This window comes from Agelaius tricolor, unplaced genomic scaffold (genome assembly GCF_023055355.1).
Source record: "Agelaius tricolor isolate 1412-34295 unplaced genomic scaffold, bAgeTri1.0.p SCAF_7, whole genome shotgun sequence".
Classification (NCBI taxonomy): domain Eukaryota; kingdom Metazoa; phylum Chordata; class Aves; order Passeriformes; family Icteridae; genus Agelaius; species Agelaius tricolor.
The window spans coordinates 2054710-2067293 of NW_027269267.1; positions in this window are offsets into that span (position 1 = coordinate 2054710).

Sequence of the window (12584 nt, forward strand, 5' to 3'; positions counted from 1 at the left end):
GTTGGAAGGAACCTTAAAGATCACCCAGTTCCAAGTCCTCTGCCATGGGCAGGGACACCTTCCAAACCAGGTTGTTATATATTTTATATATATATATAATTTATATATTTTATATATATATGCATTTAATATAATTTATATATATTTTTATATATACAATGACTGGTTTTCAGCTGCTCCTCTGTGAAGTGAAAAACCAGCTACAAAGCAAAGTATTGAAGATGCATTTTTCTTCTGCCATCTCTAGAGCAACCCCCCATCTCTCAAACCATAATCCACATTATCTATTTAAAATTAAGGCCAAAACACTGAGAGAAAACAGTGACTCAGTCCCAGATGCCTCTTTAGAGGTAGAAATTTCAGCACCCCCATCTCTGATGTGGATTTTGGTTCTCCTGCTCAGCGTGGGCCCTCACATTTCTTTCCAGCATGACCCTAAAATACTGCATTTATATTTTTGAAGAGACTCCCCTGCAGATTCCTCCCCTGACCCCGTGAAACCCCAGAGCCTTTCCCTCGAGGTGCATGGTGAGGCAGAGCACGTGTTTATTTGGTCACTGGCTTTGACACAAAGGAAAAGAAGCCACAAATAGCAATAGTCAAAACAAACCCAAAAATATGACACCCAAGGGCATCTCAGCAGAAATATTTGCTGCTGGGTTTTGAAGGCTGCTCAAAAGAACTTTCTGCTCTTTTGATCAGAGCAGGCTGCTGGAATTTAGAGATTTTGTAGAGAACAGAGCAGCAGAGCTCTGGTTGTGGAGAGGAAGGGAAGGCAGATCCACGAATCCCACCCTGAACAGTCCATGGATCCCACTCTGAGCTGATCCACGGATCCCACTCTGAGCTGATCCATGGATCCCACTCTGAGCTGATCCATGAATCCCACTCTGAACAGCTCCATGGATCCCACTCTGAACAGATCCATGAATCCCACATGGAGCAGATCCATGGATCCCACACTGAGCAGATCCATGGATCCCACTTTGATCACATCCATGGATCCCACACTGAGCAGACCCATGGATCCCACTCTGAGTAGATCCATGGATCCCATTCTGAGCAGATCCATGGATCCCACCCTGAACAGCTCCATGGATCCCACTCTGAGCAGATCCACAGATCCCACCCTGAACAGCTCCATGGATCCCACACTGAGCAGATCCATGGATCCCACTTTGATCACACCCATGGATCCCACTCTGAGTATATCCATGGATCCCACCCTGAACAGCTCCATGGATCCCACTCTGAGCTGATCCATGAATCCCACCCTGAACAGCTCCATGGATCCCACATTGAGCAGATCCATGGATCTCACTCTGAACAGACCAATGGATCCCACACTGAACAGCTCCATGGATCCCACTCTGAGCAGATCCATGGATCCCACCCTGAACAGCTCCATGGATCCCACTCTGAACAGACCAATGGATCCCACACTGAGCTGATCCATGGATCCCACTCTGAGCAGATCCATGGATCCCACCCTGAGCTGATCCATGGATCCCACTCTGAGCTGATCCATGGATCCTATTCTGAGCAGATCCATGGATCCCACCCTGAGCTGATCCATGGATCCCACTCTGAGCTGATCCATGGATCCTATTCTGAGCAGATCCATGGATCCCACTCTGAGGAGACCCATGGATCCCACTCTGAGGAGACCTATGGATCCCACTCTGAACAGATCCATGGATCCCACATTGAGCAGATCCATGGATCTCATTCTGAGCAGACCCATGGATCCCACCCTGAGCACACCCATGGATCCCACTCTGAGCTGATCCACAGATCCCACTTTGAGCAGATCCATGGATCCCACTTTTAGCAGATCCATGAATCCCATTCTGAGCAGACCCATGGATCCCACCCTGAATAGATCCATGGCTCCCACTCCCTGTCCTTGTGGAAAGGCTGTGTCCTCCTCCTTGCCAGGCTGCTGGACTGAGGAGAATCCCTCCTGTGCCCAAATTCCCCAGTTTCCAGCGTGGTTGTGCCGCTCCAGGGCAGTGGCACCTGCTGGATGCTGGCTGAGGGGAGGGAGCAGGAGCAGCTCCCTCTCCTGCTCTCTGCCTTCCTCCCTGCCCAGGAAAACAGGGAGCTCACAGCCCATGGGAAGCCAGGGCAGCCCATGGGACCAGAGGTGACCCCATCATAGCAGTTTGGACAACTGGGAATGTCCAGCTCAACCCTTCCTCCCTGTGAGAGGGAGGAGGAGGAGGAGGAAAGGGCGGGGAAGATGATGAAGATCAAGGCTGGAGGCTGCAGGTGGTGAGAGGAGGGGCTGCCAAGGGTGAATGCAAAACGTTGTTGACTTCTTGTGGCACTTCACACCCAGCTTTTAATGAGCTGTAATTACAGAGCCACTGTCCCCGAGCTCTCCCACACACCGGCCTGTGAGGGCTCATTATGCACCATCAGCCCTCAAGGCACCGTCCAGCTCCACACAGGTGTCCTGGAAAAATAACCCAGCTGTGTGTCCAAATCCACACAGGGATGTTCTGGATAAATAACCCAGCTGTGTGTCCAAATCCACAGGGATGTTCTGGAAAAATAACCCAGCTGTGTGTCCAAATCCACAGGGGTGTTCTGGAAAAATAACCCAGCTGTGTGTGTCCAAATCCACACAGGTGTCCTGGAAAAATAACCTAGCTGTGTGTCCAAATCCACACAGGTGTCCTGGAAAAATAACCCAGCTGTGTGTCCAAATCCACTGGGATGTTCTGGAAAAATAACCCAGCTGTGTGTGTCCAAATCCACACAGGGATGTTCTGGAAAAATAACCCAGGTGTGTGTCCAAATCCACACAGGTGTCCTGGATAAATAACCCAGCTATGTGTCCAAATCCGCAAGGATGTCCTGGAAAAATAACCCAGGTGTGTGTCCAAATCCACAGGGATGTTCTGGATCAATAACCCAGCTGTGTGTCCAAATCCACACAGGGATGTCCTGGATAAATAACCCAGCTGTGTGTCCAAATCCACAGGGATGTTCTGGAAAAATGACCCAGCTGTGTGTCCAAATCCACACAGGTGTCCTGGAAAAATAACCCAGGTGTGTGTCCAAATCCACACAGGTGTCCTGGAAAAATAACCCAGGTGTGTGTCCAAATCCACAGGGGTGTTCTGGAAAAATAACCCAGCTGTGTGTGTCCAAATCCACACAGGTGTCCTGGAAAAATAACCCAGCTGTGTGTGTCCAAATCCACACAGGGATGTCCTGGAAAAATAACCCAACTGTGTGTCCAAATCCACAGGGATGTTCTGGAAAAATAACCCAGCTGTGTGTCCAAATCCATACAGGGATGTTCTGGAAAAATAACCCAGCTGTGTGTCCAAATCCACACAGGGATGTCCTGGATAAATAACCCAGGTGTGTGTCCAAATCCACAGGGGTGTTCTGGAAAAATAACCCAGCTGTGTGTCCAAATCCACACAGGTGTCCTGGATAAATAACCCAGCTGTGTGTGTCCAAATCCACACAGGGATGTCCTGGAAAAATAACCCAACTGTGTGTCCAAATCCACAGGGATGTTCTGGAAAAATAACCCAGGTGTGTGTCCAACCCCACAGGGATTTTCTGGATCAATAACCCAGCTGTGTGTCCAGCCCCACAGGGATTTTCTGGACAAATAACCCAGGTGTGTTCCCTTGGGTGCACACAGCTTCTCCCCTTCCCAGTGGCTCCAGGACCGTCCTGGATTGTGGGGCAGGAGTGAGATCCCTTTCCCTGGCATGCTGCTGCCTGGCTCAGCGTGTGTGGCCACAGAGCAGACAATAAACTGCATTATCTGCTCCCAGACAGAGCCTGTTCACAGCCTGCTCCAGAGCTCAGAAACCTGTCACTGCTGCCACTGCAATGGCCCTGTGCCTTCCAGACATGACTAAAACCTGACTCAGCCCAGCACTGTAAAAGGGCCAAAAATAGGGTTTTTTCCTTGTCCCCACATCTTTTTGCAACACTGAGTTTCTTCCAGGGCTGTGGGATAATTTGGGAATACCTCAATTATTACTCCACGTGATGCCTCAGGTTTGAGCTTTTATATTTTCAGATTCTCTGCTGCTTTAGTCTGTACTTCTAAGCTTCATATTCTGGGATGGTGAGGTCTGTGCACAGAGCAGGGAGACAAAACAATTCCTGCTCCAGCTGGGCACCAAGGACAAATGATCCAAATCTCAGCCCCAGAGCACAAACCCCGTGGGCTGGAGAGAGAAAAACAAGCAGGGTGGGACTGCAGGGGCTAAAGCTGGGATGGGACAATGAACTGCAAGATGCAAATGGAGCATGTGGAAAATGAATTTGTATAGAATTTTTAAAGTTGAAGTCTCACACAGTTTGCATCTGTGTGCAAACCTTGAGATAAGAAATGCCCTGGAGTAGGACAGACATTGCTGAGAGAGAAATGGAGCTGGAACAAGTTTCAAATGTGGCCTTGCAAATAAGACTGGACAGTTTGGAGAAACAGAACTGTGAAAGATGCATTGCAGTGGGACCCATGAGGGGTAATTTTAGATGTTTGGTTTTAAGGTATTTCCAGCATGGTGTGGCTAAAGCTGATAGGCCAAGAAACACTTACAGTGCATTGTAATTAGGAAATAATTAGCTTCTGATTGTGATGGTGTAAATGATAACATCTGTATTGTCTCACCCTTCTCATGAGACTGGAAATAGAATAAAAGTTTTTAAAACCCTCTCAGTCGCCCCATCTCTGGGTCAGAAAAGGGCCTAATCCAACAAACCAGAACTGATCCCAGGGACAGAGCCCGTGCCCGGCCGTGCATTTTGGGGCCATTTTGGTTCATCTTGGGTGCAGCCCTGGCTGGGCTCTGGTGCTGCCCAAGGTGCATCCATGGAGGAGATGCTTTGAATAAATCCCAATTTATTCTGTAAATAAATACAGAATTTATTCTGTAACTCTGCCCAGCCTCTGCTCTGGGTCAGCCTTCCCAAGGCACCACAGGCACCCCCTGTTCTCCTGGCACAGCCCCACCTCTGCTCCCTGTTTTCCCCTTGTGGAGCACTCCCAATAACTCTGCACCCCCTGTTCTCCTGGCACAGCCCCACCTCTGCTCCCTGTTTTCCCCTTGTGGAGCACTCCCAATAACTCTGCACCCCCTGTTCTCCTGGCACAGCCCCACCTCTGCTCCCTGTTTTCCCCTTGTGGAGCACTCCCAATAACTCTGCCACAGGGATGCCCTGTGGAGCAGCACTTTGAAGTGTAGGCAGGAAAGGAATGTCCAAATTCCAGCTCATCCCAACTCCTGCCTGCCGGGGGAGGGAGGCACAGCTCAGATAAAAGCATGTTTAACCCTGAGGAGAAGGAAAATAAAAGGCCAGAAGCTCCAGGTCCCCATTGGAATGTCTAGCTACTGAATTAGGAAGCTTGTTTGCTGGTTTTAGGTTACAGGGACACCTCGAAGTCTCCCAGACTGGATTAGTCAGCACGAGTCACTGTCTGGGAATTGTTTGGGTTTTTTTGACAGGAGGATAAAACAATTTAAGGAGAAAATCTAATCCACAGATTTCAAACCCAGCCTGCTTGCAGAGCAGGGAGGGGGCAGTGCTGCGCTGAGGGCTTTGGAAAAACCTCATTTTCCTGAGGGAAGTGTGAGAAACGGAGTAGGAGATAAAGAATTTTTGTGAAGTCTAATAAGGGATAAACTAAGAGATCAAAAAATAAAAATATCTAGCACTGGGGTGCTCCTGGCCAACAGTGAGAGAGGGAAGCTGCTCCCTCCTGACCCAGAATCATTTCCTGGAGCACCAAAAAGTGCCTCAAACACAGGAACACATCAATACAGCTCCACAGCAACTCTAATTTAGTAGTGCCTGCATTTTCATTAATCTGAACTTCTTAGACTAACAACTGTCCAGCATCTATCACAAATTAAAAAAAAAAAAAAATATAATAAGGAAAAAAAGAACCTCACACAAACTGAGCTTGCTTTGATGAGGATTAATAATGCATAAACAAAACAAGAAAACATTGAGCCACTCCATAAGGAAAAGGTAACCCAGCCTGTAAAATACTTCTTCCACACAGGTGTTTTTGAAGCCATCATTTTAGCAGGAATTTACTGGCAATAATAAATGTACTAGAGCATTGACTGTAGCTTACCTGGTGAAGCTTTAGTGGCAGATTTTTATACTGGACACATCCCCTGAGCAGAGGAGACCCAGGCATGGCTCCTGAGCAGCTCTGACAACTGAAGGTGCTTCTCAAAACCACCAGGTTTATCCCTGCTGGAGTTTATTTCCCTGTTTTCTCACACCAGAATCCCTCAGGACTGAGACCTCCCAGTTCACAGAATCACAGAATGGTTTGGGTTGGAAGGGACCTGAAATTCCTGAAAAATCAGTGAATTTTCACTGAAACAACAAAATGCCTACATGAATCCCTCTATGGCAAACTTCACCCTTCCCCTCTGGAATGAGTTGTTCTGAATCAAGGTTATTTCACACAGGAATGTTTCCAGTTTCATTTTTGCCCCATAAAACTGTGGCCAAATCTGCAGAGGAGGGGGGAAAGAAAATCTTCCTATTTTTTGAATTCTAATCCCTTGTCTCTGATATTTCCCCAGCTTCCTGCAGAGCAGGAGCACGGGGATGTCAGCCCAGCCCAGGTGACTTTGAGGGATCTGTGACCCCAGCCAGTGCTTCCATCCCATGGGAATTATGATTTTGGGGCTGGATGAGTGGAAGTTGTTCTATTTTAGAACAGAAAATCAAAACTTTCTGCACCAAAAATCAAAACTTTCTGCAGATGGCAAAAATCTGTCAGTGTGGTCCTGAAAAATGGTTCAGTGGCATCCTTTTGAAAATGATGAAATGATCTGTGTTGCCAAAGGCTGGGGCCTGCCAATCCTGGGAATGCTGACCCTGCCAGGATTGTCACTTTGTGGGAAGCAGCAGACAAGGCTGGGCTGAGTCTGCAGCTTGCACCACAGCCCAGCCCAAATATTCCCAAGGTGTGAGAGGCCAAAATCCAGGGATTTTGGTCGATTTTCAGTGCAGTCCAGACCTGGATGATTTTGCAGCCCAAAGGTGTTAAAGGTGCTGTTTTACCTCTTAGTCCTGCCTTTCCCAGTGTGATCCCCTCAATCTGAGCTGATTTTTAGGATCCCTTTTTGTACTGCCCAACTTCCCTGGGTCTTCAGCCATATCACCTGCTGGAAAATATCCATCTCCTTTCTCAGTGTCCCATGGCCTAACTGGACATTTTCAACTTCCTAAAATCTTCCATGCACCTTAATTCTCATTAAGGCACCACATGAAACATTCCAGAAGTTTCCAAGTGTGGCTCCATTAGAGATGAGAAATGAGTCTCTCATGGAGTCCCTTCTTTGTGGGTGGTGAATTTTGCCACTTCTCAAGGCTTTTAGGACCACAGAACACTCAGAGAAGAGTGGGGGAAGAGAGAAACCCCTCCAGACACTTCTGTGAGGGCTATTTTTGTGCCTGTTTGCAGTAATACCAACAGGAATATTGAGAGGTGCCTCCCACACAAAGACAGTGTTGGTGGCACAGGAGGGAAGAGGGAGTTGGGGGACAAGAGGGGACAAGAGGTCAAATTTATTCCAAATCTTTAAATAAGCAAAATTCTATTTCCAATCTCTTATCCCTCCCAGGTGGATATTGCAATTAGGAAACAGAAAAAAGCTCGAGGAGACAAACCCCAGCTCTGTTAAGAGAATGAGGTTTTTCATTGTCTATTAAAAAGATGCAAGAACAGTCCCCCAGAAATTGTGATTTCTCCTGCTGTAAAAAGCTGGGGGGAAGAAACAAACCAAACCAAAAACTCCTGAATGCTTTTTTTCTATCCTTGATAAAACAAACATGTTAGAGCCAAACCATTCTGGGTATTAGGTTCTCTTCTGTGCTGCTGATGAAGGCAAACACCCCAAGGAGGAGAACAACCTCATTTTCTCCCAGTGCTGCTCAGCAATTCTCTCACTTCAACTGCTCAGGTGCCTCTTTTCTCACCTGTGCCACCACTCCCACCCCCCTTGTTTCTGAGTGACTTCTGTGTGCTGAGTGATGCAGCTCAGCACAGATTGTACCTGACTCGGGGTTTATCGCTGTCTTCTCCACTGGCTGCAGCAAAATCCCTCCCTCCCCGTGCCTCAGTTTCCTCCTTGCACAAGTGACACAGATCTTTGAGAAGCCCTTTGAGCTCCCTGGATGAAAAGGGTCACAGTTGTTGTTATTGTTGTCTGCACTAGAAAAACACATCCATAAATCATCTTTCAGGAATAGTGAAGCAGGTTTCATTGGCTCCAGAGCTGAGTGACTGAACAGAGAAGAATTTCCTTCTTTGGCATTTTCCCCTAGTTTTAATAACTTTGAACTCTTGCTTTAGATCTTGTTTACATTAGGCTGGTTCAGTAACTGTGTGTCTCCCTCCAGCAATTGTCTCCCTCTTCCCCACCTTCCTCAGGTATTTGGTTTAGGTACCAAACATCTGACTCAGGTCTTCCTGGAGAATGGCTGAGCTGGGGTGGATGGAAGAAGAAATAATTTTTCCCTGTCAGAGAGGAGAGGGACTTAACAGGGGAAACAGGGAGAGGCTGTGACAGTCATGGACACAGAGCCTGGGGACAAAAACCCCTTTGGCTGTTTCCACACTCTCTGAGAGTGTTAAACACAAACTGTACAGATGGCATTGCTGAGACCATCTGGGTCAGAGGATGGCAGTGGGTCCCTCTAAGCTGAACAGGCTCTGGGGCTGCAAAGGTCACAGCTCTCTCTGGGCTGGGGTGGCCTCACCTCGAGTCCTGGGAGCAGCTTTGGGCTGCACAGTGTGAAAAGGACATTAATGCTCTCAGAGAGGGTCCAGAGCAGGGATACAGAGGTGGTGAAGGGTCTGGAGGGGCCACACGAGGAGAGGCTGAAGGATCTTGGCTTGTCCAGCTGGAGAAAAGGAGACTGAGAGGGGATTCATTGGGGTCTACAGCTCCTACCAAGGGACAGCTCTGAACTCTGCTCCCTGTGACCTGACAGCACCCAGGGAGCAGCTGGAGCTGGGCCAGGAGGGATTTGGGTTGGATTTTAGGGCAAGGTTCTTGCCCTAGAGGGTGCTGGCACTGCCCAGGCTCCCAGGGAATGGGCACGGCCCCGAGGCTGCCACAGCTCCAGGAGCCTTTGGCCAGCGCTGCCAGGGATGCCCAGGCTGGGCTTGCTGGGCTCTGGGCAGTGGCACTGGATTGTCCTGGTGGGTGCCCAACTCAGGGAATTCTCAGGATCCTTCTAACTTGGGATATTCTCTACCTCTGCAGGTTCCACAGTTGCAATTCTCTGCAATTCTGCAGCACAGAAACAGAACCCCAGGCACAGGGCTGTGGAAACCCAGGGCACCAGGAATATTTCTGTGTCTGCTCTGGGGTGCCCTGACCCCCAGGGCAGCACTGACTCTGACCCTCATTCATGGAGAAAGTTTCCCAGACTTCAACATAGACTGGAATCCACAAAAGTGTGAAATAGATTTTTATAGAGAGCAGTGCAGGTGTATCACTTGGTGAGAAATTGAGGTTTTGGGGTTTTTAGTGTGTTGTGGATGGAAGCAAGATGGAGGGCACAGGGTGTTGTCCTGGGTTTCTGCTTCATGCTGCTTCTTCCTCCTTCTTCTCCATGGGTTTGGGTGGCATTTTGTAATTGGGCAGAAAAGTCCCCATTGCAGCTCTTTGGGATCAGTTATTGGGGTAAAAGGGAAAATAATCCAGGTGTCAGTTCTTCATTGGATAGTTCAGTCTTAAAAGTCCTTGTACCAAGAGATTGTTGGCCATTTTGTGCCTTCTAATGAAAAGCTGTAGAACTCACAGCAGTGAGACTGTTTTACTGATAAGAAATAATAAATACCTGAGTCCCAACATGAAACACTGTCTGGAGTGCCTTCAATCCAGACCCAGAGAAAGCCACAACTGGTACTGCCACACAGTGTGGCTGCCCCTGCTTCACTTTGGCTCTGCCAGGCCGTGCCAGGGGAGGGATGAGGCCGCTCAGAGCCCGGCCTGGCCCGTCCTGCCCGCTCAGTCCTGGCCAGTTCTGCTCTGCCCCATCGGACCGAGGGGGAGCATCCCCTGCGGAGCTCAGGCAGGAGGGGACAGGGCAGGAGGGGACAGGGCAGGGCGGCAGGGAAGGGGCTCTCGGTGTGCCGTGGATGCTGCGGCTCGCTGGAATTCCCGGCAGATGGAGCTCGACTCCAGGCGATGCTGCCTCAGCCTTCCTCGCTCTGTGCGCTGGGGAAACAGCTCCAGCAAACCCAGCCCGGTGCTCGAGTGCTGGGGAAACAGCTCAGTCAAACCCAGCGCTGGGGAAAGAGCTCAGTCAAACCCAGCCCGGTGCTCGAGTGCTGGGGAAACAGCTCAGTCAAACCCAGCGCTGGGGAAACAGCCCCAGCAAACCCAGCCCGGTGCTCGAGTGCTGGGGAACAGCTCAGTCAAACCCAGCGCTGGGGAAACAGCTCAGTCAAACCCAGCCCGGTGCTCGAGTGCCGCAGCGGTCACAGAATCACTGAATTAGCAGGGCTGGAAGAGACCTTTGTGAAAAATGTGTTCACTCTCCTGTGAAAATGTAAAAAGTTTAATAAAAGACAATAGGAGACAAGGACCACAGAGCAAAGGTTGTTACAGCCAATGCATAGGCACTTCAGCCAGGACCACCCCATTATCCTTGGGGATACCCCTTAAATACCTTTTAATTACATCAGCCCTTTGCATATTCACAGACCCTTTAATTACATCATCCCTTTGTATATTCACAGACCCTTATGCACAGTAAACTTTTCCCCAAACCAGTTTACATGTTCCAAGAACTATTTAGCATATCTTCTTCTTGGGTTCACTTTCTTAGAGCATGTGTATTCCTTGGGAGTGGTTTTAGTCCTTTTTTATCATCATCATCTTCAGTCTTTGGGCCCTGGCCCACGCTGCCTTCAGACAGTGAGTGCTGCTGGCTGGCAGATCTGTCCAGGTGTGCTCATCCTGTGTTCATTGGGTGTTATCCCACCCAAGCAGGCATTTTAACACAAGCACACTGATATCAGCTGTTTCACTAAGCTTAATTAACAACAGAAATAAAAACTCTGTAACAAAGTTACTTTAACATTACACATATAAAATCCATTTCAATAAGTGCAAAAGGCCAATATTATAATATGCATCTATAACACCTTCAAGGTCATCCTGTAGCACTGAAGCACCTCCAGCATCACCCCAAACCCTGTTCCCAGGGCCACATCCAGACTCCTCCTGAACACTCCCACAGACAGTGACTCCAAACCTCCCTGGGCAGCTCAGCCCAAGGCCTGACCACTCTGCCAGGGAAATTTTTTTTCAGATCTCCAATCTGGATCTCCTGTGGAACAGCTTGAGGCCATTTCCTCTCCTCCTTTCCCTTGGGTCACGGCAGCAGAGCCTGACACCCCCTCAATGTCAGGGAGCTGTGCAGAGCAATGAGGTCTCCCCTGAGACTCCTCCGGGCTAAACAACCCAACTGGTGGAGAATTCCCCTGGTAACCACTCACTTCCCTGATATTTCCCTCTCTTTCAGTTGGGCTGGAAGACAACAGGTTTGGGTTTATGATTTATTCTCAAGCTGCCCTTTCAAAGGGTTATCACTCTCCATGCAGAGTGATGGCCCCTCAGATCAACAAAAAACTGGTATTAAATAGAAAAAATTATCATAACAATGCTAAAATGAGACTTTGGCCTAGAACACATCCCATAACCCATTCTACAAGCTCAATCACACACAGAGGCTGGGTTGTACTTCTTATGAAAAAAGGGAGAGACACAGTGATATATATAATAATATATATTATTCCTGAGGAACATTCCTAAATGAAGAGCAGATTATCTGGTTCTGCTGTTTCTCTGAACAACAAAAATCACCATAAATAACTAAAAGTAATGAAAACCCAACAAATATCTTATGCCAACAGGGGGCCTTTGTTTCCAAGCCCAGTTGTCTTTCCTGGGATGAATCTGCGAGGGCGGCATTGCCCCCGCTCAGGATGGCACAGGAGGGCCACCAAGGCCACGTGTCCCAGAGCTGCCAGGAACGGGGACAGAGCGACCAGCGTGGCCACCAGCAGCCCCCGGCCACGTGTGCCCAGAGCCCAGGGCCCAACAGGGCTGCAGGAACACGGCCCTGAGCCAAGGGACAGAGCAGGGCCCGGCAGGGCTGCAGGGACACGGCCCCGGGCCAAGGGACAGAGCGGGGCCCGGCAGGGCTGCAGGGACACGGCCCCGGGCCAAGGGACAGAGCGGGGCCCGGCAGGGACAGAGCAGGGGCCGGCAGGGCTGCAGGGACACGGCCCCGAGCCAAGGGACAGAGCAGGGCCCGGCAGGGCTGCAGGGACACGGCCCCGAGCCAAGGGACAGAGCGGGGGCCGGCAGGGCTGCAGGGACACGGTCCCGAGCCAAGGGACAGACCGGGGCCCGGCAGGGCTGCAGGGACACGGCCCCGAGCCAAGGGACAGAGCAGGGCCCGGCAGCGCCGCGGGGCCGCTCCGAGCGCGGCCTCACCGGGACGGCAGCGGCGCCACCCGGGGCTGGGCAGGACCCGGCCCTGCTGTCCCACAC